Raw genomic sequence first — 18,043 nt, forward strand, 5'->3', positions numbered from 1 at the left:
ATCCCCTGCTCGCCTCTACGTAACGCCCTGTCGAAAGCGGACGCCATATTTTGTGTTGCTGATGTCGACATAGACAAACGTAGACATGTTTCCCCCCCCGCTCCTGCTTTTCCCCCTTCACCCAAACTTGCGATCGGGAGGCGGCGGGGAGCGGGAAAGGGGCGAGGGGAGAGAGGCTGCGTGGCCAAAAATGAAAAATGCAGCTAAAATAATTGCGAGCCCACCCCGAACAACCCTCCCGGCTCCCACCCCCGGCGGTGTCCCTCGCCCTCCCCCCCCACCTCCCGGCCCCCGCCGGAGTCCAGGGACCGGACAGTTTCTGGCAGGAGGAAAAGTTGGGTGCGAGCGGTCGGGGCGGGAGCGCCGGCGAGCGTCCGTGCGCAGGGAGGGGGCGGCTGGGGAGCGCCGCGCACCGGGGGAGGGGGCCCCGCCTGGGAAGTTTCCTACCTGCGCCCAGGGCGGCGGCACCGACTGTCCCGGGCGGAGCGGCACCGGGGCTCCGCTCCGCGCCGCTCCGCTCCGTGCGCCGCCCGCGGCCGCGGGACCCCGCGCCCCCCGCCCCCGCCGCGCCGGCCCGCGGGGAACACGCGCGCCCCTCCACACGCGCACGCACCGGCCCGGCCCCGCCGCGAAAAAAAAAAAAAGGGGGGGGGAGGAAAAAAAAAAAGGAAAAAAAAAAAAAAAGGGAGGAAAAAAAAAAAAAAAAGAGCCCTCGATCGGCGGGGATCTACGCCAAACCCCACATGATCTCTGACGTCAGCCTGCGTATTTGCATACGATACCACCGCCGGCGCGGCCGCCGGGGTCCCTCGGCGCGGCGGAAAGTTGCGCGCGGGGCCGCGCCCGCCCCATCGCCCGCCCGGCCCGGCCGCGCCTCCCGCGGCTCAGCCCCTCCAGCTCTCCCCGCACCCCCTGCCCCGAGCGTGGGCTCCGCCGGGCGCCCCGCTGCCCCTCTGGTGACACCGCCCGCCCGTGCCCGCTGCCATCGCCGCTCCCCGTCCCGCTCCACGGGCGGAACCACGCGGACCCTCCCGACCGTCCAGGTGGAGCCCGGGCTCGCAGCGGGGGACTCCCCTCCCCGGCCCGGCCCCGGGCGGAGCGAGCGGCGGCGGCGCCGAGGGGGATGTGGACCCTTGGTAGAGGGGCTGGGAGTGAGGACCCTCGGAGCAGTGTCCCGTGGGCTGGAGCTCCCCGTGTGGGGGTGGCAGCGGCTGGACCCTCGTTCTAGGACGTGGGGACGGGACCAGCGTCTCTGCATGGCATTCCTGCTGTAGAGACGGCGGGGTGACCCCGCGGTAGGCACGGCGGCGGGATCCCCAGGGTCTGGATGAGGCTGTGACAATGCCGTGACACTGCCCCTCGGAAGCGGGGCAGATTACCTGGGGACGTGGGAGGCACTTCATCTTCGGCTTGTGATAGAGGTTTTCCAAGCCACAGTCTTTTGGGTGGGCTTCAGGCGGTGTTTTTTTGTTGCTTTGAAGAAGGTAGTGTGTATTTCCAAGGGATGCTACCGCAATCTCTGCTCCTCTGCTGCCACGCAGGAATCCTTTCCCCAATTTAAAACTGCCGTTGAACTCTTTTGCCTTTCTTCCAAAGAGATGTAGACAGATAGGACCCAGGGTATTTTCTGTTTACTTCAATGAATTAATTAAAAGAAATAATTTACCGATTATATCTTGCTACTAGATAGCAGATCTTCCAACAAGTCCAGGCTAACAAGACTTAAGAGTAGCATAATCTCACTGTAACTTCAGGGATGCTCTATCTAGATGTGGTATCTTTGATTAGATCGCATTAGATTAATATTTTAATTGTATACTCAGAGCTCTACAGGCTTTGAATCTCGGCTTGCTGCGGCTCTCACCCTAACCAGCCCCTAACCAGCATCGTTGTGTTTCCCTTCCCCGTGTGGGGCTGGGGACTGGGACTGGCTCGTGTTTGAGTGTCAGACGAAGAGCTCTAAGTTATTGCAACTGAATAATCGCAGAAGAACGTAAATATGTCAAAGCAGTGTCAAGAGATTTCTTTGCAGGGATACCCTTATCTGAGTAGGCGTGTTTTTGACTGCCTGACTGAGTATAGTCTCTCTCTGTAAGTACTTGATAACAGGATGGATTCCTTCCTTGCTGCCACCAGCCCCGAGATTCCTGCTAACTTTGCTTTCCCGGTGGAATCTGTCAGGCAGGGACAACCTTGGGCATCCTCTCTGCACTTGTCAGGGGCACGGAAGATGCCCTTTAAAGCTTGCTGATGCTCATCAAACTCTGGTATTTGTCCTGAAAACTGTTAGAGGTTTCAGGGTTTTTTTTTTTTTTAATGGAAATTTCTTTATCTTTAAAATATTTCTGAATATATTTTGTTGAATATGTCAGTAGCTGTCCAACCCTGAAAATGTTTTTGGTTTTTGAACACTTGGGTGCAAATAGTTATTTTAGAGCACAAAGATTTTCCCCCAGGATACACTTCTTTTTTTACTGTCTTAAAGTCTTAAATTCCTTTTCTAGGATCTAGAAAAAGAGACAAGCCTAAGTGTTTTAATAAGAGTACTATACTTTTGAGTATAAAATGTTCTTGAAAGGGCAGATCAATGGAAAAGCATGTGAAAAATCATCTGCTTGCTGTTGTCCTAATTGACATGTACTTTAAGGCCTGTTCAGCTTTTTTTGCATTTCCAAATGCAGAAGGCTCTTTGACTGATTAGGTGATATGGGAGCTTATGCTGCCTTTCAAGTGCAAACACGGGCTGTCCCTGGGAGCCAGGTTCGGGATTTCAGACCTTAAGCCCGGGTTGTAACAAAGGAAATTCTGACCTGAGACCAAAGAGATCCCTGCACCAAGTAAAGCCCGCAGTGAGGCTTAGCCGCCTTCCCCAAAATCGCGGCTGGTGCCACACAAATTAGGAACTGGAAGGTCATTAAAAATGAGGCATAATTCGCTGTATTTAAGATGAAGAGGATGTGGGTTTAAAATTGGAGCAATTTTTATTACTATCCTAAACGAATAAACTAAGGACAACTTTTTGAGCAGCTGTGTGTTCAATGTTACTGCTAGAAAAGCTGCTCACACTGTGCCATCTAACTAAGAATACCTGCTTGTGTCTGATTTGGCATTTTCCCACACGGAGGTACAAAATACAGTGCACAGAGGTTGGTTTTGTGAATGTTTTTTGACTTGGTCATCGAATTCCTCCTCTGAATCTTGAATAATGGGACAAGCAGCTGTGTGGCATCTCTACTCAGATGTTGTCTTTTAGGAAACTTATAGTTGGTCGGTTAGCTCTGATTCTGTCAAATTTAATTGAAATTAAGTGAAACGATCAAAGGTTTACTGAGGGATGGGAGAATGGTGTTTAAGATTAGAGTTTATAATTACAAAAGCCTTGATTCCTTGGGAAATCATGCAATAAAAAAAGTATCAGTGATGAATGCAATTTGAATACTCTTACTAAGTCTCAGTATTCATTTATAAAATCCTAACATTAACACGACACAGGGTAACATAGCAAAATGGAAATTGCTTTTGCAGAATATAGAAAAGGAAATTTGCAATTTCAAATTTCTTTTGCATAAGGCCTCTCTTTATAATTAATAACACAATGAAAGCCACATTGAGTGAACATGCACGCACAATTTCCCAGGAAAGTGAGGGCAGAGTACTTGCTTGCTTTAAATCTAGTGCTGTCTCTGTTCCTTCTGTGCACTGTTTCTGGCTTTAAAGTGACATCTGCTCTATAGAGCCCTCAGATGAAGTTGCAGTCTCATCTGTGAAGTAGTGCCTTGGTCAGACACAATGAACTGTGTACTGATATGTAGTTTTCTTACCGTGTGGATATGAGTGTCTGACATATGTATTATTCCATATATTTCAGTCTTTTTCAGCTTAATGGTTTCTTTCTGACTGTTTAATCCTGTGCAATTGCAGGCTGAGCCAGCACTACAGGTCTAATTCCCTGTCTTGGAGGTGCAGCTCTAACTTTTGCTCTGAAGATACTGCATAAATATCCTAAAAGGGACTGTACATCCTCTAAGAGCCACAACACAGGCATGCAAGTAAAAGAAGTGTTTTCTGTTGAGTGCATGTCTACATGTTTCTCATTTTTATGCTGGCCTAGCTTTATGAGATCAAGTGGAGTTTTGCCTACAAGACGTAGCAGCAGGCTAGTCTGTGAGCTTTGGAATGCATGTGTTTGCTTCTCCCAGGGCAGGTCAACCAGTCCTTGGCTGGTGGGCCAAGCTACTGCCTTGGAGCTGGTTTTGGGAGGAAAATCAAACTCCACTTCTGTTGCTAATTTTACACCTTGCTCCCATCTCCTCTTCTGCCCCATTCTTCTAACCCTGCATGGGCATTGCGATTTACTGGCTCTCTGTTTTTAATGCCAGCTCAGTAGTAGAATCAGGCTTCTTATACAATCAGAAGGAGAAATTAAGGTAAAAACAAATTAAAAAAAAATCAGCAGACAAGCGCTGCTACCTTTTTTCCCTTTCTTGTGGAGACCTTGATCTCTGCAGTGAGGGCAGGAAGTGGTGCTCGACTGATGGTGTGCACATCAATGGCTGAGAAACAAAGCTCTTTAACCTGGTGGGGTTTTTTTCCCACCCCAGCAGAACAGCTTCCCAAAGCAAGCTTTCTCCTTTGCTAAAATGATTTGTCGCTCCTATCGGTGTTCTCAATCATGATGTGTGCAAATACAAGCTGAAGTAGTAAGCACCAATAAGATGTGCTATCTGCAAAATGAGATGTTAATATGAATGCACAGAAAAGGAAAAGAATATCAAAGTCTGATCCAATTATAAGGACTAGTCTTATGATTTGTAGTGCCCTTAAGCTGGGGGAAGCTGTCAGAAGGCAAGATGCTTCCCCTCCTGGAAGAAGGGCTGATAGGGAAGATTAGTTGATAAGCCTGAATGGAGAGAATCCCCTGAACACAACCTCCCTAAGCATTTGCACTCATCGCCTGAGCTTAAGATGGGTCCTGGCAAGAGGCACGCAGGCATCTGTCTTTTTCTGTTTCAAAAACTCCAGGAGAGCTGATCACTTATCACGGGAACCATCTGGCTTATTCTTAGAGAGATCAACAGTTAGTCACTGAATGAACAAGGAACAAGCTGCATTGAAGTCTGCTCTCCCCATTAAATATGAGGACTCAGCCCAAGGTCTCCGAAACACCACGTGCTTTGCCTGCTGCAGGCAGAAGGGAGAGAGATTTAATTCTGCCTTGAGGTTGCTGAGCTGCTGTCATGTGGAAGAGAGCTTCTGTGGTGAGCTGGGGGACGTCGGCGTCTCTGCAGCGAGCTGTGGTGGCCATGGGGATGGGGACCTGAGGCTTTTCTTCCCCAAGGTCACCTCTGCCAGGGATGGAGAAACCCAAGGAGGGAGGAGGGAGCAGGGCTGCACCATGGCTATCTGGAGCTTGCCTCCATCTGCTCTGCCTCCAGTGCTGACTGTTGATCTCAGTTCCCAAGTGCCAGGGCAAGAGGTGGGAAGGGGGTATCATTCTGTGAGATCTGCTGAGGATGCAGGACAAAGCCAGTGTAGGCTGCTCTGGGTCAGTGCTGCCCAGCTGTGAAACTTAGGGAGCTTAGTGTAACTTAGTGTTTCACTCTTACCTTTGAGGAGTAAATCTCCACCTTGTCCCTGAAGGGATGCAAGCACATCTGTGTGACTGTGTGCTTTTCGGGCTTCATTAAGAAGGACCGCAAAAATAACTGAGCCAGCTCCTTGCTGAGAATTTCTGAAGTCAGGCCACTGTACCTCCTCTTGTGTCAGGCAGTTATTGTCTTAATAGAGCCTTTGTCAGCCTCTGCCTGCCCTCTGCCATTCCTGTCAGGTCCCTGCGAAGGGCGGCTGGCTTTGAAATGCACTGATGGGCCAGGGGGGCTTTGCTCACCCACCACTGCCCTGGGCCTCCTGTAGCTAAGCAGGCCCCAGCCTTTTTTGGACCTATCACTGACCTGACAAGCTCAGTGAACTTGGAGCAGCAGCTTGGCCTTTCTTGTGGATGGCCTGCAGATCCCACATGAATGCTATAACCTTTGCTGAGAGTGACAGTTTGGGGATTTTTCTTCTCTTTTCAATGTTTTTTTTTTTATTTTTTTCTATTGCTCTTGCTAATTACTAAAGCAATTTTTAAAATTTAAATGAGGGCTTCCTCCCTCACAGCCCATCTGCTGTGAAATCACAGCGCACATCCTTTGTGACAGTTCAAGCATTGCCATGGCAACGTGCTGTGATGTGATCAGCCCTGAGTTATGACCTCACTGTGGGACCAGGCAGGCCAGGTTGCTTTGGCAGAAGGAATAAAAACCAACTTCTGTATTAATGAAAGTGGTATCTCGGCTACAAGCCGGTGGGATTTGTCCTGGCCTGAAAGCCCAGCTAAATCCCTTTCTGGAGCTTTTTACAGGACTTCAGTGCTAGGGCTTGGCAGGGGCATTCACTTAAGAAATCATCTATTTGTTTCCTTAGAGAAAGTTACTTTCTTTGAAAAGTCTTTCCCACCAGTTTATGGCACTATTTCTGCAGAAATTCTTTGAATTTTTAAGACTTTTTTGTCCTTTTTTTTTTCCCCTCCCTGTTCATCCATAGTCCTGGAGACTAAACTCTTTTTCCTGTTTGGAGGCAGGTGCTGCATGGCCAGTGGCAATGCATACTTCACCTGTGCTCCCCCGTGGCTTTGCCCCGACCCCATCCAGATGATAACAGGGCTGGGGTGAGTGGTTTGACTTTCTGAGGCATTCATGTCTCACCTCCCTGCTGAGCCTGGCGTGAAGGGTGACAACATTGCAAGCCTTTGTGGACAACTGGAGAGGATTAGTGACCAAAGACTGCCCAGCAGGTGTCATATCCAATGTTATCCATTTCCAATTAACCAAGGACCTGGTTCAGAGCCCCTGGTTCAAAGTAGGGGACTTGATAATTTATTTTTTTTTTCTTTTGTGACTCCTGCTGATTTTGGATCAGATTTTAACCGTCAAACTGAGCTTGCTCTTCAGGAAGCTATTTGCACATGTAACTAATTCACCGAGACAGCTTGTATATTTATCTCTACTGTAGAATGTGTTTCGGAATGTGTCTTTATCTGTCCCTTAGAGTAGAATACAGCATCTTTAGACTGATGGTGCAAACAGAATTGATGAGGATATTTCACAATTCTGGAGGGACTGGTGGTACAATTTTTCACCTCTCTGGAGACCTGGAAAGTTCACAGGCAGCCTGGTTTCTCTATTTTATTTCAAGCTGTTCATGAGGATTTAAACAATATATGGTATTTAATTATATGTTATAGCTGAGAGGTGTTCTGGGAAGGGGTGGGGGGGAGTCTGGGGAAAATGATGTAGTTCCAAGTGGCACACTCTGCAGAGAAGTATTTCACAGTATCAGACTTTCAAGTGTTAAGACTTTGTGGGCAGTTCTATATGATGGTATTCTCTAGGGGACCATAGTGGGTCTGCCTTGCCTGGCTCTGTGTGCTGATGGAAGAGCACACAGCCCTTGGTTGCTTTAGGTTCTCCTTTCCCTTGTGGCACAGCTGCTACATAAGGCTTACAGTCCTCACACATCTCTTCCTCCCCTGTCCCTTTCTGAACATATGCAATCAATATAGCCCCAGTGCTTTATTGATCAGCCCATTTAACTTTGCTCTTATGACTCTGCTTTACCTGTTGAGTCAGAGAGCTGGCAAATGGTTGCTGTAGTTTTGTCTTTAAGCTGTTTTGGAAAGACAACCTTGAAGATCACCATAACTTTTAGGCTTGCAACCAAAAAGGGAGCAGAGAGGGAAGGACACAAGTATAATAATTTTCTCTGTCCAAAGCTGTCTTTAAAAATACTCCCTGGTTTAGCCTCTTTATGCCATTTTACAGCCTCCAGCAAATTTTTACAGTTGAGCTACTTTCCAGCCCCAGAAATTGTGGTACAGCCCCTGAACTATTGAAGTGCAAATGACTTGACCGTAATCTAGGAAGATTCAAGAGAAACAGGTCAGATGCTACACTAAACACTTATGGCAACATATTTCAACAGCAGGAAGACAGAAGCAAGTTTTACCCTGGTCAGGTTTAATGTGAGAAGATAAAAATCTATTTTCTGAAGGTGAATGTTATCAGTTTACTGGTCTTTGGCTGTGCAGGCTCAAAAATAAAAATCCTTCTGTAACTCTGTGTAAACCAGAGTCTTTAAGGTACTTAAAATATTAGCTTCATAAGCTCCACAGCACCTATGGTTATCCCAATTTATTGGTGGGAAACCAGAGCTTGAGAAAACTGGAGACAAGGTCTCCAGTGGCTTTGGCTGTGGCCGAGCATTCATTAAATTCAGAGCCAACACTGGGGCTCCTGAGACTTTTGGCAGCCCCATGCAAGGGACTCATGGCACAGCCAGATCCCTGGCTTGGCTGTGCTGCACATTGTTCTCCCCATCACACCAGGAGGAAGGCTTAGCTGGGCCTGCTGCAGGTTGAGGTAAATATTTATGAGATTGACCTGGATCTCAGTAGTGGCAGTAGGAATTTTCCTGCTTTCACAGAAAAGTGTGTCTATACCAGGCTCAGAAATATAAAAGCAGTATCACAGTGCTACAGAAACAATTTGGAGTCTTTATCCTACTGGGGCTCAGCCAAGAGTTTGTATCATTTTCTTAGTAAGACACCTGCCCTTAGGTCCTCAGCACACAGATTTTCCCTGCATGCTGGGTTAGCTCCAGGATTTTGTTTTGCTGCAAGGCCATGCTAGTAATAGCTTCTCTGAGTTTTGGAAAGCTGTGTTTGCAAAGCTAGCTCCTGGATAACGTGGTAAATTACAGGTTAGGCTATGTGTATTTACTACAACTAAAGGGAAATATTTTTTTCTGATCTTGAAAATCCTAAAAAGGCAGCTTTCTCAGTGAAAAATATTTTGTCACAGTAGCCAGCTTAAATGTCACCCTAGACCAGTGACAAATTTATGGTGACATTTTTCAACAGAGATGGTTAACTTGTGTGCTCCCTGTAAAATACTGATTTTCCTGCACTTTGAGAGTGTCTGGAGGAAAAAAGATACTGCATGTAAAACTTGATTTATAAAAACAATGTGCCTATTGCTTCAATCTGTAGGTGCATTTACATTACAAGACACAAATTAAATTTAACATCATGCTGCCAGCAATTGTGTTCATCCAGCATTGAGGATAGGATTTAACTTTTCAATAAATGGGTGGCATTTTGGGGAAAGAGTGGAAAAGGTGGGGGAGACACACTAAGAGAATAAGAGATAAAGGTGAATACCTTTATAAAGGCATGGACATGCATTTTGCTGCCTATGACCTGTAAATTACCATCTGGTTTCAGAAAGACTCTTTCCAAGGTTAGAAGAGATGAAGATAAGGGAACCCTCTGCCCCAATACAGTGAATTTATTTTCAAGAGTTTTTGGAAGTCAGTAATAGAAGGAAAAATAATATAGATTTTCTATACATTTTCCTTAATGCTCTAATATTGATGCAGACCTTTTAGAGGAATGCTGGGATCTGTTGTCTGGAGGGGAGGTGGGAGAGGGGTTAATTCCTGTCCAGGTCCTATTCACTGCTTTTACTTATGTCTTAACACATTAATGAAATACATTTAAAAATAATTAGTGTGCTAAGGATGGTGTGATGGATACCAATTTTGATATATAGTGGTACAAATGAGGATTAATATTAGTCATATCTGTATGATTTAATGAAGGATATAATGCCACCTGCTGTGTGGTGGAATCAAATTACTGCTTTTTTGGTTGTTTTTGACTAGTTCTGGAAAGAAAATTAATTTGAACTAAGCTAATTTCCCTTTAATGTCTTTGATTTGTAATTAAAGATTCACGTGTTTCATTTAAGCATAAATACTGTGTAAACTCACGCATAGGAGAGGCCTAGGATGTTAATCCACCGTTCCTCAGAGGTTACAGCACCCAGCATCTTCTAGTTGAGATTAGTAGTTTCATTTTCTTCTTCTCTGGGGTCTTGTAAGACATCCCCATACATTTCCTTGCTTTTTTACAGGTACAAAAGAACATCCCTTGCAGGCCATGTCTTGGTCCTTCATTCATAGAGCAGTGCCAGAAGGAGATGTGTATTCATACACTCAGTGTTTGGCACTTGCCAGCTCCAGTGCAGGGCCATGCTGGGTCAGGACATCTCTTTGGTGGCTGCTGCCCCATCATCTTGATGCCTTAAGTTTAAGCTTTTATGTTTTTCAGATTCTGAGCTGCCTAGGTGTGTAGTTTTGAGCTTCACATTCAGTGTTAGTGAGCTCTCTTCACAGAGTAGGTAGACAAAACAATTCCTTTTCTAGCTTGATATCAAGGACAATCGTTACAAGTTTCAGGCCCAAAAGCATCAACAATGATGGACTGAAGAGAGAAAACAAGAAGGATGGGACTTCATAATCTGAAGCTAAAATTGGATAATTAAACCCAATATGCAAATGGACCAAAATTTATAAAAGTGTAAGACTCTGTGACTGATCACCCATTCTGTGGCCATTTTGGGTCCATCTTGGGTGTAGTCCAGACCAGGCTCTTGTATTGGCCAAGGTGTATCCTTTAAGGCCTTTTTATAAATTCCTACTTTACCCTTTAACTGTCTAGTCTCTGTTCTAGGTCAGCCTCTCAAGGCATCAGTCTCAAGCCAGGGATGGCATGTGAATCCCAAGAGGGAGCAGTGATGTTTGGAGCAGGAGTCTCTGCTGGATGCAGACCCCAAGTGGCATCAATAGAAGCCATTAAAACCCAAGCCATGGCTTGGATCTGTTGCCACTGTGGACCTTTCTGGAGACTTGGAGGTTTTGGCTAATGAGTTGCTTTGCAGCTCAGGATGGCCAGCGTGGCCCGAGCTGCTGTGCTGGAGTGTGCTGTGCCTCCTTGCCATGTCTAAAGGCTGCATGGCCTAACTGCTGCATTGTATATTGTATATGGCAGACTGGCAAGCAGCAGTAACAAAATGATTTTGTCCCCCAACAAAGTTAATTGAATGAGATTTAGTGTTGCTAAGAGATTTGGACTGCATCCCTCAAACTTCGGGAGATTAGGCTGCCAAGCAGGAGGCACTGCAGAGGGGCTGGCACCATGCCAGTAAACAAAGCTTTATCAGGATGATATGTTAATATTTGTGTGTACTGTAAAATTAAAAAAAATAAGAAAGGGAGGGGCAGAGTGGTGGACTGCCTCATCTGCTACTCTGGCATAGAAATTCCCATTGAAGCTGAGGCTGAGGGTAACACACTAATGCTTCTGCAAAAAATGTGATTTCAAAACAGCTCGGTTGCAATGGAAAACAGATGCCTAATGCAGTCCACCTTCATCTGTGGTCCCAGCAGGTCTTGCATGGGGAAATACTTGTCTTATGAGAAGGCCCAGAGGCCCCAGTTGACATCGGAGTCGAGTTTGGTGAGGGGCTTCTTTGGGATGCAGTGATGCTGACTCAGCAGGGTGGGGATGGATACAGGATCTCACTGCCTGGGCACCAAGCTGGCCATGCTTGGGTTCACCATTGTCAAAAACTGTGTGACCATGTGAGTGTAAGACTGCACTTGAGGTGACAAACCATGACGAGAAGCTCAGCCTACAGTAAAAAAAGTGAACCAGCTGGTAAGAAATGCAGGCAGTGGTGAGACTCTTGGTTTCTTTCATCTGACACAATATAGACAGGGAAAATGCCAGGAGCACAGCAGTGGATCTTGCAGGCTGTGAATGTGCTCTTGAATTTCATCTGAATTTTGGACAATTAAAACATCAAAGCTGGTGCCAAAATAATTTTTTCTGAATTAATTGCTGAAAAGAAGTTAATGGGGAGAAGGTGATGGAGCAGATGCTGAAAGTAAGAAACAACAGGATGGTCAGGAGGGAATTCCCTGTTGACTTAACTAGTGATGTGTGCCATGGTTAGAAGAAATGTTTTCTGGGTGTGGATGTGTGTGAGATCTTTGAGAAGGGCCCCTGGCAGTACTCCTTCCTGGTTTTCACTTGGTTACTGATAATAGGTTTTCATCCTGGAGGTTTGGGGAAAGTGGATCTGAGTGTGCTGGATGCTGGAAACACATGGATTGGTGTAGTGTCACCACTTCAGTGACAGCTGACCTGAGTCTTACCAGAATCTGTAGTGATTTTTTCATCTGAGGACCATTGCAAATGTGGTACATCTGGTGACCATAAAAAATAAGTGTAGCACAGACTTTTTTACCAGATGCAGGATCTGCATAGGTTTTGGGAGAAAGGGGAAGACCTTGGGGTTTCACAAGATAAAGGACAGCACAGTTTCTGCCCACAGAGCTTAGCAGTTTTACCTATGGTTGTAACACAGGAGCTACAGCTTTCCTTTCTTGCCTATAGACAGGTAAAGCCTGAGCTGTCCAGGTTACACTTTTCTCTCTCTTCCAACTTACTGCCTGCTTTCTTAAGCACTTTGCCTGAAATCCTGATCCCAGTGAAGCAAAATGGCAAATATCTCACTGGCTCCAGCTGGACAGATGCTATTTCTCGGCTACAATGACACAATAGCTTTCTTCACTGGCTAAACTCTGAACCTACACACCCAGAAGTGACATAAATTCAGCACTGAGGTCACAGGAAATCTACATTTTTGATATAAAGAACAGCCTGTAGGCTGACACAGCTTATCACTGTGACTATCTGTGATCTATCAGCTTAGATCACTGACAAGAAGAGTAAGACTTGGGAGCCTTGTGTAGCTCAGCTCAGATACAAGTTCAAGTCCAGCCTGATTAAATGTTGTCCTCTGTCTCTTCAACACAGATCAGATGTGTTTACATGGGTTTTAGTAGACAAGTTTTACACCTACAAGATGTTTCCTCTTTGCCACCCCCCTGCCCCACCTGCCAGCGCTGGGGTGAGGTACCAGTGTGACATTTGTGCTGTTCCTATAGCCTACAAGCCTGCCCAACCCCTAGCAGACCCAGACTCCAGGAGAGGGGATGAGGAATGCATCAAGCATTTATTGGCTTTGCGACTGGTAACTGGGTGAAGATAGATACTGTGTATATCCTGTTATCTGGCTCTGGGAATAAGGTGATGATTCACTCCAAGTGCTTTATCACAGCTCCACATCAGAAGGGAACTATACAGAAAGCTTATCTCAGGACTGTCCTGACTTTTTCTGATCTGAATACTTATGTGGATCCAATTGGTTGTAAGTTTTATATTCCTTTAATGAGGCTTTTCCATCTCAATAGTCAGTTGTTTGCACAAGAAAACTCCCACTTCACATAATTTTTTATTGCCCTAGGCTGCATGTGTCTAATTTTTTCTGTATCCCAGAAACAGTCTCCAGTATTTTGGGAGGATTCAGCTTGAGTGCTGACCTGCCTTCTTGAGTGCTCAGGAAACAGAGGCTTGCACAGAGCAGCACTCTCTGCTGGCATACAATAACAGGAACAAGAAAGCCTAAAGCTAAACTCAGATTCATCCTGGTGGAAACTTTATTATAGTGGATGAACTATATCTCTGAAGAAAAGCTGGATTTATCTCCAAACACCACATCTCGCAACTCCATAAGAGTTCAAATGAGCTAATCCTAGCAACTTTAAATTATGTAAGCCGACTTTCACTCCAAAAGTCTTTTTTCCTGTCAATTTTCTCCTGTGACTTTTCTCCATTTGTGTGTCTTTCCATGCTCAGCTGCCATCAGCAGCAGAGAGGGAAGAAAATAATAACTACAGCAGTCACTTTTTGCCAGAGCAAAAAGGGAAGTGTGCAACTTTTTTTTGTAATGTCCTGAGAGAAAAAAACTATGAGCACAAACTTGTATTCTGAGTTTAATCTTAACACTCCTTCTAGTAAGCACTGATGTTGTACTTAAAAAGTTAATCTTAGTTGATGAGAACAAGCCTTATATTAAAAGTATTAAAATGATATCTCTGGTTTAAGAAGTACCAGCAGAAAGTTCTTTGTTCATATTTTTCTTTATCTCTGGGTTGCAAGGATTGATTTATCTGTTCGAATAAAATGCTGGTACTGAGACCATCACCAGGGCTGGCCCCTTGAAATAACAGCTCTTCTTTTCTCTCCTCTGTATTTAGCTGGGAAGGATCTCCTTGGCCATGCACAGAGCTCCTCACTGAAAGCCTCCTTCTGCTGGTGCTTCAGGAGCTGAGGGAATGAGGGGGAATGGAGAATCTAAACCTCCTTCTCCTCTGGTTTTAATGTCATTTACAAAGAAAGTATCGGAAGTTCTTAGTTTCACATTTTGATCTCATTTCCCATTCGTCAGCTCAGTACAGATGTGGATTTTCCAAGCCATCTGATATGTTTGGATAATAAAAGCCTGTTGGGTCTTTCGGGAAAAAAGCTGATATACACTTGCCAACATTTTTGTAGATGTTTTCCAAGCACAGTTTTCCAACTGTCCCAGAGGGTGGACAGGCTGGGAGCTGCTGGAGGGTTGTGTGCTTATTTTCATCCATTTTTAATGTGCTTAAAAAAGATAGAAAGAAAACAATTCCCTTTCCTTGTGACCAATGTCTCTAAAATGATACCGTTCTGGATGTTTTCATACTGAAGACTTTCTAATAAAATCTTAATTCATATAGTTTAACCTAGTTTTCTGGTTTTCTGCCAAAACATTGAAAAAGTTGCGCTCTCTTCCCCATGCGTGAAATGATGAGAGATTCTCACATGCTCTGAATCAGGAAAAGCAAATAAAAATTCTATCCTATGTTTTTTAGAAAGCCCTTAGAGCTGTCTGTTCCCCTTGAACTCTGGGAGTGGTGGTAAATGTGTAACACTTCTAGAAATAATGTCATGGATGCTAATCCCTGAGCTCCCAACACAGCTTTCCTCTCTTGTGTTTTATGGACTCTCACAGTGAGCCAGGCTGGTAGTGTTGCACCCACCACATTCATGAGTAGTCCTGGCATATGTTACATTTGTCTTGTGGGACTTGGGAGCAGTGAGAAACTCTGACCTCTTCTCTGGCATGTCTGGATATACTCACAAGGTAGAAAAGAGTGAGTGTTGATAATAAGTGGTTCTGGACTCCCTTGTGCTGGGATGCTCTTAGCACTGTTTCCTAGGAGACCCAGCTGGAGATCCGTGGGGAACACCCAGGACATGATCTACAGTGCATTTTGGACCGCCTTGCAGACCTATTGTGAGAGGTTATTTGTCCAAGGAGATGTACTTTGGTCCTCTGTGTTGCATTTTGCTTCCCACGCCCTTCTGCCCTTCTGAGTACCTCTACTCCTGCTCTGAGAAGCATCCTTTCCTTCTGAAATTGATCCTTGTCCTTTCAAGTTTCTTTTCTTCCTGTGTTTTCAGTAGTTCTACAGAATAAAACAGAGGAATGTAAATTCCTCCTTCGTCTTTTCCACCTTCTTTCTTATGATACGTTCTCCCACTGAAAGGGCCAGCACAGTCTTTATAACTGCTCCTCATGAGCTGGAGAACTTGCACGCAAGGCTTCGCATGGATCCAGTGCATGCAGGTCTAGAAATCAGCACGTCCAAGTCAATCCAGGACTCAGCACACACAGATTTTTCAAGACTAAGACCGAAGACACTGTTCCTTTATAAAGCTGTGTGCAGTGAGAGCTACTAGAGAACTCTCATTGGCCTCAGATGTCAAATTCAAACTTCAGCCTCATCACAGTAGAGAAAATTACATAAAAGCAGGTATCTGTTTCCCAAAAAGCTGCTTTGTTTTGCTGTTAGATGTGAGCTGAAAAGCCTCCTGTGCCTACTGAAGAAGGAAGATTTTTTTTATCTTAGAATTCTAATATCATTAGAAGATTATGCTCTTAGAACATAAAAACAGCAAAGAAACTTTAAACTGTAGGCAAGAAAACTGTTACAGGTGACAGAGGTGTAATTTGCAGACATTTTAATCATCACAATAACACTGGAGATTATGATGCTTTGGCCCATTTATTCTTTCCTCAGCAGTTCAGTTAATGGATGGATTAAATGGTAACTGTCAAGCTTGAGCTGAATGTACTGAAGGTTTTTGCAATACGGCTCTGTCCACTTGAAGGCAAGCAGTATGGTTGGTTTCAGAAAAATGTCAATTAGAAAGTAATTTCCATGCATTCACAGCTTACTCAAAGTGCTATAATTTCACCTGATGCTTTCTATGCTGTTTGCTCTTTCAGTGCTCATCTATTTATTTCTGTTATCTACTTTATTGTAAACTCCAGGAGAGCAGACTGTCTCCTTTATTGTATACATGCAAAGTGCCCACTGCAGTCTGGCTCTCCTTGCAGGAATTCACTCCAAGGTGTTGCTGCGATTAATGTGAGGATGGAAAGTTTGAATAACCTCCTTATAGCTGCTCTGAGTGATGAATGTGTGTGAGGAAGTCTCCGAGGATTTCTCCTACAATAAAGTATTATTTTTCACATTAACAATTCCATAATAACTGAACTTTGACTTGGACTTTTCAGTCCATGTTTCCCAGTATTTGTGTTCACTAAGCTGTTGTGCTGCTGGGCGTGAAAATCTGGCCCCTGTGAGCCTTGCACAGTCCCAGGCAACAGAGGCCAACACAAGCTGTCTTTTGCTGCATGATTTTGAGGAGCAGATATTTTTGTTTGCATCTCTATAAACTTCCAGATCACGCTATAGCTTGAGCACATCTCTTCAAAAAGCACGTAAAAATAATGCAAAAAATTGAAGATGCATTTTACAAATAAGTATTTTTAGTTGGTCAAGGAAAGACTGCTTATTAAAGGACAATATTCTTTTCACAGGTATATCACAGTGGTGGGGGTTTAGGGATGGACCTGGTGAAGGTTAGTGGCTTTTTAGCTTAATTTGCAGTCTAACACTTAAGATAAAGTGTTGGGATAGGACCTTGGAGAACTGGACTCTGAAAATAACAACCCTACCCCATACTGGTTTTGGTAAATCACTCATAATCTCTTGCTACATGAAAATCTTGTCTGTAAAGTGAGGACTGCAGACAAGAGTGGGAGATGTCTGTGCCAACCTGACTGCCAGTGCTGCTTCTGGAACTGCTGTGCCACCCTGCCCTGGGTGCTACCTGTCAGGAGGAGGGAGAGGCTGTGAACATCTGTCAGGAAGTTTCTAAGGCAGAGTTTGTTATCTGGTGGGCAGGGCTATGTCGTGTATCTGGCAAGGTCTCTACTAACTCTCTTGTTTTGCAACTTATCTTACCTGCACAGTGAAGCAGCTGATATCAGCAGGTTTTGATGCTTCACTAAACCATCAACAGTGCAGCATCACAGTGCAATATGTTGGATGACTCTTGCAATGATCATTCTCTCAGGACTTCTTACTGAAAGCATTCAGAAGCATGTGGAAGAGCATGGTGGAATCATGGTGCCATTTGAGAGATGTGGCTGTCTGTAGGATTAGGTCTTGGCACCCGTTTAATGTTCCCAAACTATGCCTGGATCCCTCTGTATGACCATTGTAAGGGATCCAGCTAATCTGCAGAACCTTATCACTTTTAGTCATTTCTCGTTGAAAGGCTGAGAAAAGCTGAGATGAGAACGCCTGTGGTAGTGCAAGCAGTGGATGGGGTTGAGTGAAGCTCACTTGGATGTCCAGTAGTACAAAATGTTTGAAAAACTTTGGGTTAGGCCATCACAGGGATATGGTCTAAATCACCAGATGTGAGGAAAGCCAAGTGATATGTAATAAATGCTTCCTAGGTGTTTGACTTATGCCACAGAATTTCAGAGCTGTGGATGGTCATGCAAACTGTGTGTGTTACAGAGAGGACAAATCTGAGTTTCTGGAGAAAGGGATTACCTGTTCCTGGGGCCTGGGTCAGGGCTCTTCATCCAGATTAGCCCAGAGAGGGTTTTATTTTTTTGGTACAGAATAAAGATTATACTATAAAAAATACAACAGATGCTTAACTGTCATGTTATGAATGGCATCACCATAATTAAATGCCTCAGCTTCTTGCCTTAAACAAGTTTCTTTGAGAATTCATCCCTGAAAAAAAATTTTAAAAAAACCAAATGGTGTGATATGGAGAGGGCAAAGGGGAAGACTCGCTTTTCTTCCTCCTAATCTTGATTCAGCACCTAAAACTCCCCCTAGCAGGACCTAC

At 44.9% G+C, this 18,043-nt stretch overlaps 1 protein-coding gene across 17 annotated transcripts in view; it reads right to left on the reverse strand.

The window, feature by feature from the left end:
* The window catches only part of ZHX2 (zinc fingers and homeoboxes 2), a 74,935-nt gene extending 72,934 nt beyond the window's left edge, over positions 1 to 2,001 (reverse strand). For 3 of the 17 annotated variants that reach the window (XM_086883108.1, XM_086882335.1, XM_086881806.1), the window contains exon 1: positions 783 to 861. The gene's annotated coding sequence lies outside the window, so the exon portion shown is untranslated. Of the gene's footprint in view, positions 1 to 281; positions 412 to 447; positions 590 to 743; positions 871 to 1,379 lie in introns of those variants that run through there. The other 14 variants (XM_086883382.1, XM_086882488.1, XM_086882272.1 and 11 more) reach the window with 12 other exon arrangements.
* Between the last annotated feature and the right edge of the window lie 16,042 nt (positions 2,002 to 18,043).

This window comes from Cyanistes caeruleus, chromosome 1, assembly GCF_971803275.1.
Source record: "Cyanistes caeruleus chromosome 1, bCyaCae1.hap1.1, whole genome shotgun sequence".
In the NCBI taxonomy this organism is placed as follows: Eukaryota; Metazoa; Chordata; class Aves; order Passeriformes; family Paridae; genus Cyanistes; species Cyanistes caeruleus.